This window comes from Etheostoma spectabile, chromosome 20, assembly GCF_008692095.1.
Source record: "Etheostoma spectabile isolate EspeVRDwgs_2016 chromosome 20, UIUC_Espe_1.0, whole genome shotgun sequence".
In the NCBI taxonomy this organism is placed as follows: domain Eukaryota; kingdom Metazoa; phylum Chordata; class Actinopteri; order Perciformes; family Percidae; genus Etheostoma; species Etheostoma spectabile.
The window spans coordinates 17,208,772-17,222,024 of NC_045752.1; the positions used below are offsets into that span (position 1 = coordinate 17,208,772).

General features: G+C 39.8%; 1 protein-coding gene across 2 annotated transcripts in view; it reads right to left on the reverse strand.

The window, feature by feature from the left end:
• The window catches only part of LOC116670241 (leucine-rich repeat and fibronectin type-III domain-containing protein 2), a 127,316-nt gene that overhangs the window by 52,498 nt on the left and 61,565 nt on the right, over positions 1 to 13,253 (reverse strand). For both annotated transcript variants that reach the window (XM_032500666.1, XM_032500665.1), the window contains exon 3: positions 215 to 351. The gene's annotated coding sequence lies outside the window, so the exon portion shown is untranslated. The remainder of the gene's footprint in view (positions 1 to 214; positions 352 to 13,253) is intronic.

Consider the following 13,253-nt stretch of genomic DNA (forward strand, 5'->3'; position numbering starts at 1 on the left):
TTCTCAGAAACATGACATTTAAGAAATCGGGTTGAGCTGAACGCTGACTGTAACCCTGATATTGCATGTAAACACACAGACGGATGAGTGCCATTGGGCCAAAACACTTTATACTCCTCCAGTAATGTTCTTATAAATGGTAGATGCGGTGTCAAATACAACATGTTTCATTTACAAGTAAGGGAATTTGATCACTTTATGTTCTGGTACTCACAGTAACAGGATCAGATGTTAGGTCAGGTCAGGAATCCAAACACATAGTGATTCATGTCTAGAAGGTGGGGTCCGATTCCTACAACACCGCTTCTTGATAGTTGTCACATTTGTCTCTTTTGAAATCTCCTAAACCACCTAAAGAAGATAGATGCACAGTAGGACATGTTAGTGAAAGGAACTTATGGGCCATGGTTGTTCATATCATAATAACAGAGTTGTATGAACTCTTGACATCATAGGAAAGAAGATTGACTCTCATAATTCCCCAGGGGGAAATTCAGTAGCATTTCAATAACGATTTTGGATGTTGATGATTTTCTGCCAAACAAACTGTGAGTCTTTGCAATTTCAAGGCCTTAAATAGAAAAAGACATGCCATATTGAGTAAAATATTGACCTTTTTTTGATTTGGCCAGTCATGTATCTGTTACCAGGAGCACATGGCTGGCCATGACCAAAGTTTAATCAAAACATCAAACATTCAAATCGCACCTTAGAGTGCAGGAGGGAGCACTTACTTCCTAGTGTGGGGAGAATATAAAGAAAAGGACATCAGGTTCAGACAGACACGGATTTAAATCAATGATGTTTTCAGACAAGGTTTCATGTTAAATAGTTTTATGACAGGATGACATAGCTGGTGTCTAATAATACAGCCTTAGTACATCTCGTTAAAATTCCGTGACCATGTCAGAACACATGTCCTCCCAAAACCCACAGCTGCTTCCCATCCTAATTGGAGAAGATGAAAAGCACACAGAGAGAGAATGGTAGACACAACAAGGTTTCATAATGTTTTTGTTTTGGTGAAAACGGTGTGTTCTGGCTCCAGGCTTTGCCAGCCAAGGTGCATTCAAAAAAAGCAATTTTGAAGTCTAAATGCAATTAATGGTCTTTACAGAATAATAGATCTTTCTTCTTTTTAAGCTCTGCATCTGCCAGGCGTCTGTCATTGCCAAATTCAGACAGTCCAACTGCCTGACAGAGAAGATTCTGCAGTCCTATGGCAATGGACAAAGAGACAGCAAATTAAATGTGCCAGTGTGGTACTGGATAATAAGCACTGTGTCACAGTGGTCTAGCATAACGAAAAAGCAGATTGCTTGATCCCTCAAAAAGTCTGTTTGCACTTTCTCCATTAAAAACCAGCCCATACTTCCAGAGCTTATTTAAAGAGGACACATCATGTCTACAAACTCACAAACTGAAATAGGACAACCCAGTTAGTTTTTTTGTCGGCTGATTAGATCAGACAACATGGGGTTCAGCAACCATTTTAATTTGGCTCCCCTTCCTATGTCAGGCTCATCAAATTTTTACCAAATCAGAATATGGTTGGGGTTGAAATCTAAAAATTAGAAGAAACTCAGTCTCGCTTTGCCAGACCTTCCTTCACAGAGCTGCGGAGGAGGGTCTGGCTAGTCCACACAAAATTAAGGGATGGGAGAATAACCTGCTCTGGTTTATTGGCATTCCTCTAAACTAACCACAATCATCATGGGCAGGGCTAAGCACCGGGCAGAGCCACGGTGTAGCAGTTAACCAAAGTCTTCATAAATCCAACAGAGTTTAAAATTCCAACACAATAAGGCAGAAGGTAACAGCCGAAAAGAGTGAAATCTGGTGGAATTTCCGGCGGCAACGGGGCAATCCCGGAAGTGGAACATTGTGGATATAAACTAGAAGAAACTGTTCACTCTAACAAACCATTTCAGTTGTTATGTCATGGGATTTTTGCTTCTGTGACAAGCTGCAGAATATCCTCCCAAAATCCCATTGACAAGCTCTTTCTGCAATGTGGGGTGTTACTAAGCCACAGAGATTTCCTGACTTCCATGGTTGGAGCGGTTAGCCGTTGCCAAGTACACCTCTGCTTTGACAACACAATATGCTTAACAAGATTCCAGAGCCTGCAAGCAGCGGCTCCACCTACAGCAGCCCGAGTGCCCAAACCTCCTTGCATATGGTGGGCTTAACATTGTTTGAGTGCAAACAGGCATGAAGTTGTAAAAGTTCAACCAGAATTCAGACGGTTACAATTTCACGCTGTATAATTGAAACACTGCTGTTGCGTGTGGCATAGGTCATCAAACAGGTGTCATTCTAGATTATGGTTGATGTAACAGAGTGAAACGGTGTTGAAGCGTTTCTCTAACTGCATGTGGACACGCTTTCTTTTTCACTCTTCGGCATCTTGCATTTCTGCTCAGGTTGTTTTCAATGCAGATTTAAAGCCTGGTGTTACATGCAGAGATAAGAAACCACGGAGAAGAAAGCTTGAAGATGATGAATATGGAAATCAAGGATCGTCCACATAAACGTTATGATACATAAATTCATCTGTTTTAATTTCACACCAAAACTACTGCCATACCCCTGCTGTGGCTGTCAGTTTCTTAATGTAAAACAAGCAGTGTGCATGCTCATGAATGTCAAATAGTTCAAATAAGACGTGAGCTACTGAGTGCCTAAAAGGAAATTAATTAAGCGGTGTGGTCTCGGAACAATTTCTTCGAAACAAGTTACGTCAGAGTTATTAATCAAGAATGCACCCTGACATTTATAGACTCTTTAAGGGGTCAATCAAGGCGGATATACTGTAGCAGACCAATACATTGTTTAAATTCAGTGTTTTAGCACAGTGCATTCAGTGTTTACAGTCTGTTAATTATGAACAAGATCACACAGCCAACGTCCCTTCTGTCAGGGTTTACAGGAATAGAGTAGTATGAGAACATCAGGAGTCGCTAAGACACTATGAATTACATTTATACATGCCAATAAAATACATGTAAACCAAATACAGATGTGTGTGCAAACACAAATGTCTACAGTAGGCGCAGTAGCCCAATGATTTAGCACTGCCCTTCTAAAGTTGGGGTGAAAGACAGATACAAATAAGAAAAGAGACTAAGACTATGAGTTACCCACAGTTATGCTAGCGACTCTGTGAGGATGTACTGTCACCATGCTAACATGCTCACAATGACAATGCTAACATGTTTAGCATTGATCATTTTTACAATGTTAACCATCTTGATTGTGCTAGATAAAAAGTTAATAGATCAAAGTTATACACTTCATCCTGATAAGAAGAAATTTGATGGCAATCCATCCTACAGTTGTTAAGACATGTCACTCAAAATCACAAATTACAACCTCATCATGAAGCTGGAGGTTTAATAAGGGGTTCACCAAAGTCAGTAGGATGCATTCTAAGGTACAACAGATGTCTGCACTAAGTTTCACAGCAATCCATCTTGAAAATGTTGAGATATATTTCAGTCTTGACAAAAGTGGTGCACTGGCTGACCTATGCTGCCAATCCCCGCTGCTAGCCAGGCCAAATATGGCAAAAAGGCAGCAGAGGTAGAGATATAAGGACATGTATCCCATAAGATGGGTCAAGCTCCAAAAAAAACAGACCCTACACTTCCCATAATGCAACTTAGTGGTTGAAATTTCTCCAAACACCCACATTTGAAATAAAGACTTTCTGTTCTAAGTCCCCCAAGTACCCGGGTGATGAAACTTGACAAATCTCCTCCAGAACCACAGAAAACATCAGACATCTGTCTCCCCAGTCTGAGTTGTACTAACCATGACTACTAAATTGACTTTGACATGTAAAATCTGTGGAGTCACTGCCTCTTTAACTTTAACTCAAGATAGAAAGTTCAAAGAATGAGTCATAAGGCCCTTATTAGTCAGTGTTTTCCTTGCACAAGCCAAGATTTAAGGGGTGAGGAAATCCATAAGTCCTGAGAGTTTCCATTGACTTTGTCTTGTCTTTCACAACTCTCTGCACAGCCTACACATATACTCTTTCTTACCAATTATTTCCACCTGGATCTGGAGCAGAGCTGCTGTACTGTCCTTTCAAATCAGATCTAATCTTTCCCTGCAAACAGACCTGTCATGATAACATGACAGGTTGCCGAGCATACCATAATCTTTCTGGAGGGATTTGCACATGACACCTGAGCTGCAAATGAGGCTCCTCAAAGACTCAACGTCAGAGGAAATGCTGGGCACGTTCCTTTGCCCTGCTGTTGGCGATGTTTTGATCCGAGCGCTGGGCGGTTGCACCTGCGCTGTTGCACCTGCGCTGTCCCTTTTCAGTGCTAATGAATGATGTCTTCAAAGAAGCAGCGCTCTCCAAAGTCACCTTATACTATTGGGCCTGATGTAAAAGAGGACTTCACACAAACAGTACAGTGTGTGCAGACATTAGTGTACTGGGGTTTTACACAGTAGTAATTCCCATAGTTCAATACATCACTGTGAGAGCACATCCTGCATCCTGGCTAAACCCAATGGTGCAAACATGACATGAACTAGTTGGATGAGAACAAAACTGAATTTGCAAGGAAGAAGAAATATGTTTTAGAGCAATCTTTAGCAAAGTTACCAAAGAAACACTGCAACACAGAGTTTCCTTTTCTTTCTCTCTCGATTTGTCTCAAATTCACACCCCAGCGCACACGCTAACATTGTGTCATCCACTTAGGTCGCGATCAGGCAGAGCGTGTTTGCAGGTTGCAATGCGTGAGGCTCACTGCCCCGATCAGACCAGTTTTGTATTTTTATTATTCTTGCTACAGTAGGCAACCACTGAATCCCCCGTCCTCAACCAATCATTATTTAGCTGTGAAGCTAAATGGCGTGTTTTATTCGACTCTGAGTTGAAGATTTTTAACTTGAGGCATTTAGGGCGCTACTGCAAAAAAACGCCAGGCACTCAGAAACGCAGTAGCAGTAAGCAAAGTGCTTCACTTCCATTGAAAACAATTACAACCCCCGGCGGCAACTCAACAATTCAGGATATTCAACATCGTCAATATACACTAGTTGGACTATGGCTAACTGTTAGTCCCCATTGTAGCCATTTCATAGGAGGACATTATTGACAATAAAAGGGTTTCTGGGAAATTGAACAACAAAGAGCAAAAAAAGTGCTTGCCATCCATTGCAAAAAAAAAGCAATTCTTGAAATCTCCATATGTCAAAGGTGTTTCATTAAAAATCAAAGCATTGATTTTAACATGGTGTTCCTTAAGGTCTTGATGTCTAACTGAGGTATTTTGGAGGGATTTATGACAATTTTCTTTATCAATTCTTGAGTGGTAAAAAAGGGTTATATTTTCAATCCAAAAATTGCTAAAACAACTTATGAGACCTTACAACGGCCATCATAAACGTAAACTGAAAAAAGTTACAGCATACTTAGGCTATTGTGAATGTGTGGGGGTTGGCCTGGACTTCTGTTTATTATCCCAGTCCAGCCGTGGGGACAGAAGTTCTGACCTTGCATGACAGTAAAGTTTGCACGTCATGTGATTATGATATTACGAACATCTGCAAGACAGTTAGAGACCTATAGTGTGTCACAGCACACTGTTTAATACCCTAACAGGGAGATACATCTAGGAGATGAGTCAGGGTATTTATAGTCTCATTTACATGCAAGATATATGATAAAGCCACATACAGTAATTGACTGGGGATGTTCAGCCCTCCAGTGCCGAACACAAGATGGAATATTTTAGCTCATGACAAGTTATGCATTTCGTATGCAAGGGTAATAACACATTTTATATTCCAAAATCTTTGTTGTTATAAAATCTCTTTTGGAATGAGGCTTACATAAAGAGCCTGGGCCTGAAGCACATGTTTGTCCCCTGTCAGGTTGTAATGCACTTGCTTATGCATGCAGGTTGGTAAACTAGCTGGATTACATTCCAAAATACACTTCCAGAACAAGCTTAATATGACATAATTTTACGTCCCATCACACAGCCATGCAAAGCCGCTGTGCATTATCTTTCCTGTTTACACAAAGCGATATTCATTCGCATGCAAAAGATCAAATGACAGTGGATTAGTTTTACACCATTTCTCCACTCACAATGCGTGCAACATTTATTTACCTACAATATTTCTGGCCTTTTCTGGTAAAACAATTACTCAAGAAGTTCTTAGAAAAGCTTCAAGTGCATTCGCCTCAGGAGAAGGACAATCCACCTACGTAGGTAGTATTGCAGCGGTGACACTATGGTCGAGGGTCAGCCCTTATCAACAAAGGATGGCATTTTAAAAGGTCAGCCCATAGCGTATAAATACATGGTACTGCCTCTTTCTTATTATCACCACGCATAGTACACACACACACACACACACACACACACACACACACACACACACACACACACACACACACACACACACACACACTTCTTTTTTTCTTCTGGCAAATAACCACTGGGTGAAGATTGCATGTAAATAGCATATGCAATTTTTTAAACAACCCCATTACCGTTACACTGTTTTGTAACTGTTCGGTTCGGTTGCATTTTACAGTTTATATTTAGTGAATTCCTTGTCTGATTTTGGAACCTTAGAAGCATCACTTGACTATTAGATAAAAACATGCTATGTTCAAATCAATTGGACGGGTTAACAGCCTTCACACAAAAAGCCAGTACATTTGTCATAAAGACAGTTTAATCAACATGAAAAGCATATTAACCCAAGGCTCATATATTGTCCCTTTATGGAAATAAATAAAAGGTCAAATGAAGGTCAAGAGGTTGAGCAACGCCAGGATCAGACTACACTTTTTCTTTTTTTGTCTTTCACTATGTCAATATGTCAGACTAGACAGACATATTGCCAAAGATCTTGCTGTGTCATGTACAGAAGAGTGGCAACACTACAAGTATGACACCGGCCAGCCCCCAGACCGATTATTGCATGCTGTCGTGACATGACATGGTGCTTTTTGGATGCTTTTATATAGACCTTAGTGGTCCCCTAATACCATATCTGAAGTCTCTTTCCCGAAATTCAGCCTTGGTGCAGAATTACAGCCACTAGAGCCAGTCCCACAATGAGCTTTCCTTAGGACGTGCCATATCTGTGTAGCTATTGAGGAAGAAGGGGGGGGGCATGATGTCTCTCTCTTTCTCATGTGCAGGACAAATTCTCTTGGAGGGCGAAGCAGAGAAAGAGGAGGTAACCTTGCCCCTTATGACCTCATAAGGAGCAAGATTTCAGATCGCCCATCTGAGCTTTAATTTTCTCAAAAACAGAGCAGGATACCCAGGGCTCAGTTTACACCTATCACCATTTCTATCTACTTGGGGGGACATAGGCATGCTGGGGGAACGTATATTAACGTTAAATAAAACCTCATGAAGTGATATTATCACGCCATGGGACCTTTAAACTGACCGTTGTAGGTCTAAAATACAAACAGATTCAGCAACTGCATGGTCTGTTTTGAAATCTGGGAGTTTGTCCAATCAGGTGCAGCCATCGTGGTTGTAGGAGGGTGTAGCCTGTTTTCTTTGCTTGTCAAAGTGAAGAGAAATAGATAACTAGCATTGCACGCTAGTAGCTAGCCCACTAGCGTTCCTGTCAGAACACGTGTTGCAGCATTCTGGATCAGCTGAAGAGTCTTTATGGACTTTTTCGAGCAGCCTGATAACCCTGATAGCCCACTAGCGTCCAATGCTGGGAAGCGGGGCGATCCCTGTTGTGAAGAAAAGCCTATATGGGCACTGTGTGCATCGTCCCTCCACCAGACAGCAGCCGTAGCGTCTCTCCTTTTTGGCCATGTTTACACATGTGCGCCAGAGAGGCAGGGAGCACTTTCTCTTCCTATTGGGCAATGTCAAGGAACACGTTGTAGAACATGTCACATTAGGAGGAAAAAGACAAACAACTGTTACATGCTGGACTTTTTGTGTCGGGGTCGTGACGTCCCAGACATTGATTGCTGATCTTTGATTATGTCACACTACAAGAGCATGACTTTGAACGCTTGTCGGCAACGTGTCTGTTGGGTCAAAATCGGACTGAATTTGTGTAGTCTGATCCTGGCATAGGAGATCATTCACTGTAAATGTAGATGTAGTAATGATGCTAACTTGTAAGTAAAGGTGCCAATGCCTGTGGCCTAATCTCAGCTGCTAAGTGCTTTAGTGTGACAGCCAGCCACCAGCCTCTGCTTCCTGTCAGGTTTAATCACAGATGATGAGGGAAGTTGACACATTTTGACGCTGACATATGGAAAACACTGAAAATGCCTCATTCAACACAGTTTAAAACAGGTTAAAATTATTCCCCTGGCTAGCCAACAAGCAACTTAATATCAACTGGAAATCCTGTTTTTAGGGACTTCCAGGGTTTGAAGTTTTCAACTCTCTGCAGTGATGTAAGTGTCCTCAGGGTGTGTCCAGTGCACTTTGACATTACTGATGGGCGTGGTTTGTTGAACTGGTAACCATGCCCAACAGTGATTAAAACCTCAAACTCTCAACCAAATGGAAGCGAAAAAGGTTAAATTTGGAGTTTATGTTGATGTATTCAATTCATGTATATGTATTTGCAAAATGTGTGCACTATTAAATTCCTAATGTTGAAATGAAATACCACAAAATATATGTCATTGGAATACTTTACTTTGAAAAGCATCCACCCAAATGTATGTGGTTTGAATTCTCCTCTTTAAAATATTTAGCAGGTTATTTTCAAGTTGGGCAATATAGATACATTATCTTTCAGGTTTACAAATTCAGATAGAGGTTCAGGCGAGCATACACAAATTTTATCTTGCTTGAATCATAGAGTATGGCATAATGTAACCTGATAGAACAGAGGTCTGATTCATTCCAATCAGGCTCATACATTAAAGCTATAGTGCGTAGTGTATGTTGCCCACATGAGGAATTCTAAGCAATGACAACAATTTTGTCGGTGCATCCAACTGACACAAACCTTACGTGATTGCACTTCACCCCCATCCCTCCTCCACACAGTTGCTACATAGTCAAGGAGGACACGAAGGATTAAAAAAAAAATGTTGGACTCCTCAGAAGAGGTATTTATCTTTAATTGAGTTTCTGAGTGTGAAGACGCCGGACGAGACCAATTTCTAAACAGAGCCATGATCAGAAATACATAGAGAGTATTGTAAAGTTGATAGTCTTTATTAACTTTTTTATCAACTCATTAGCCAATGGCTTGAATAAAAAAAAAAAACTCACGCACTAAAGCTTTAATTTCAATGGCTGAATTTTACCAACCTAAGTAAGGCAAGGCAAGGCAAGGCAGCTTTATTTGTATAGCACATTTCAGCAACCGGGCAATTCAAGTGCTTTACAACAAATCAGTTAAACAGATAAAACACAATACAAACAGTTAAAGATCATAAGCATTAAAAACTAATAAAACACATGAATAGACAGTTAAAAAAAAATAAAACATTAGGACACATAAAACACAAGAATAAAGTTACAGTGCAGCATAAGAAATTTAAAGAAATGAGCAGTCTTTAAAGAAAGGCAGCATCAAAGAAAGGTCTTCAGCCTTGATTTAAAAGAACTGAGAGTAGCAGCGGATCTCCAGGTTTCTGGGAGTTTTTTCCAGATATGAGGAGCATATAAACTGAAAGCTGCTTCACCCTGTTTAGTTCTGACTCTGGGGACAGAAAGTAGACCGTTTCCAGATGACCTAGAGGTCTGGGGGGGGTCATAGTGTAGTAGCAGATCAGAAATGTATTTTGGACCTAAACCGTTTAGTGATTTATAAACTAGCAAGAGTACTTTTAAATCAATTCTTTGAGGCACTGGAAGCCAGTGTAAAGACTTCAGAACTGGAGTGATGTGATCCAGTCTCTTGGTCTTAGTGAGGACTCGAGCAGCAGCGTTCTGAATCAGCTGTAGCTGTCTGATTGATTTTTTAAGTAGAGTAACTTTACTTTATTTGTATTTTGAGATCCAAAAATCACTATTTAACTTAAATATTTTTTGTTTTGAATATTTGACAACTACATTTTCTATCTGAATTTATGCTCTAAAAATAACAGTACTCATAACCCAATACAAGTGATTTGTAACCACACACAGGGTGAATGGAGCGGGTCAGTGTGACTGCTTTATGTAGATGAACAACCTTTGCATGTCACAACCTTAGTCTAGGCATTAAATATGTCAATGCTTAAAGCCCTCCTGTGGTACACACTTTATTTTCTAATGTCTAACAACAAGATGTAGAACGTACACTAGTCTTTCAACAGAAAAGGGACGTAAGATCAAAGAATCCTTTGTACTTTCTAACACTGAACTCTGCACTCAAACACACATGGAGACTCCGGAGCCAATCAAACTGCATACAGTACCGTACAGCAGGTACAGAATTCAATGACAGCAGGAGAAACAATGAAAAGTTTCAAGCTGTTAGCTATAATGGCTCTACCCCTGATTGTAGTACCTGGTAATTATGTTGTCTTTGCTGAGCTCTGTGTGTGACACACAAAAGATGTTTTTTTGCTAACAAACACCAGACAGTATTCTGGGCATTCTGACGTTTCCTGAAAGCAACAGTTGGTCAAGTCAGTATCAATAGGCTAAACTACAGATTGCATTATGTTCCTGGTCAGTGTCTAAAACAAACTGGCCTGCAAATGACGTGCCGAGGTGCTGCTCTGTCAGTGTCACATCTGTCTTGAAAACACACATCAAATATTCAATTACATATTCACAATGCTTTCAGTCAGGGAAATATGACTGAACGAATAGCTTTCGTTCTCTTTGATGAAACACTGATGTTTGTTGATAACATTCTGCTGCAAACCAGCTGCTGATGGCAATAACAAGATGCTGAAGCACAATAACACAGGAAAGAGCCCTAGAGAGACATGAATATAGAGTAGGGTATGATGCTCTGATGAGGCAAATGAGAAGTTGCTCCACATTTGCATGATGTGGGATTGGAGTTGTCTAGCAGTACAATATATGTCATCTGTTAATTAGATGGAGAAAAACGCATCTGTCTATCAATAGCTCCTTTGATCAATAAAACATGAAAAGCTTTGTCAGCAGTCACTCTGTCACATTCTAAAAAAAGACCAGTGGCTTGTTCTGTTCTATTCTGTTTGATTACTGGAACAGGGGGGGAACTATATTTCCAGATGATTTTCTCAACATTTATGAGTAGTTCGTTGCGGATCACAATTATTTTTAATTAAGTTTTAAAAATGGCTAAGCGCCTTGTTGTTTATGTCATTATTAATCATTCCTCATGAAAGATGGCCTCTGAAAGATGTGTACAGTACTGCAATGTTGTAGTCATTTGTTTTCTTTATTTACTATGAATGTTGTACTAAATTTGTATTTCACCAATAGATGTGTAATATCTGAGCTTTCATGCAAATCGAGTAGGTGGTTATATGTTGTATAATGTCAGTGTTTAGTCTTTATGTCTCTGACACATTGGGTCACTATGTCTCAAACCTTCTGAGATCTCTCCCACAGTGATGCTGGTTGTGATGCAATTAAAAGTTTGTCTTCTAAGTGGTCACCTTTTGGGTTGAGCAGCACTTATACAATAATATTAAGCTGTTGAGCTTAATTATTCTGCATCATTAGACCCAGGCAGTGATTTCAGATCATTCTTTATCAGTCTGTAATTCAGTCGATGTTAACATAATCCTTACATACAGTGCAATTAACCCAAGTGGGAGTGTGAGAGGGAAATTAAGTGAAAACAAAATGTGTTATTTTACAGCATTTAGCGTAATAAAAAACTCCCATGAAGCTGAAAATGTTCCCAAGACAGCATGACATGTCAGTGTACGCCCCCATTACAGATTGATTGTGCTTCTATTTGCTGCATCTACAAAGAGCTAAATTTAGGTAAAAATGCATTTTAACAATTCAGATACTGTATACAAGATCCCTTGCAGGGGTACAGAGTTAGATATAAAAAGCAGATGAACGCAACTGTGTAATTTCACAAAGAGTGTGACCAATATAGATTTTAGCATGATAACAGTATCCAGATTTTAATAAAGCACAACAGCTGAAAAACTTTTTTTTTCCTAATACAGATGTTCAATATCTCAAATCAAATCAAAAGAATTTTATTTTTCCCGTGAGGGATTTTGTTTGTGGTCAGGCATTCAACATTAAAAAACAACATACAACAATACATAGCCCAAATGAATCATACCAGAGAATAAATAAATGCTAAATATTAAATTACCAAAAGAGACTTAAAATCCCTGGGGGCAGGAGTGGAGGGGTGGGTAGGGAGACTAGGTCAGAGGATGCAGTGACATCTTTACATGTTATTATTAAGATATACATTTAAATATGCCTTGTAAAGTTTTCCTGTGTACGAAAGTTATGTTTACATTAAATATGACACACACCTTTTGTGTATTCTTGAAGTCTAACAAGCGTGTTGAATACATTTCCATCCTGAAAAAATATTTGCAAAGCCATTATAATTGACATTTTGAATCTTGCCTGCCAATGCTGCCTTTCTCTGTGAATAACCTCAGACTGTAGATCAGTGTGAAACCATTGGCAGGATTGAGGATGGCAACACCCGCATACACAACATGCGCATCCTTGTGTGCACGCATGACACAACCAAAATAGGGACCCACACATAAACTGCTCCATAGCTCTACTAGAGCTCAGAAACTCATGATGCACGACCCGACCACTTGAGTAATAGTATGTTCTGCCACAATGCTGGGGCTATGCATACCGACTTTTATGGAAATCTGTGACTAAACTAACCAATTTATATAAGCTGTGTTAGAAACCGTTCCCTATCATGGAAATGGTGCACTATATAGTGTGTTGGCCATTTTGTAGTGGTGTTCGAATTCTCCGCAGTAAATTTCATTTTTCTATATAGTCCACTATGAAATACCCAGATGCACAGATGATTTTATGTGCCCTATATTTTACTCCTGTATCCCACAATGCAACGCTTTCGTGTTTTCTCGGAGGAGAAGAAAAAGCAGAGGCAACCGTGAAAACTGAAAGGAAGAATTAAGTGGGCTTTTGTTTCTAAATGGTGGAAATGTAACATGCAACATATGTACACTGAACAAAACTATAAACGCAACTCTTTTTTTTGGCCCCATTTTTCATGAGCTGAACTTTGAAGGCTTATTTCTCTCAAGTATTGTTCACAAATCTGTCTAAATAGTGATAATCCATCCACCTCACAGGTGT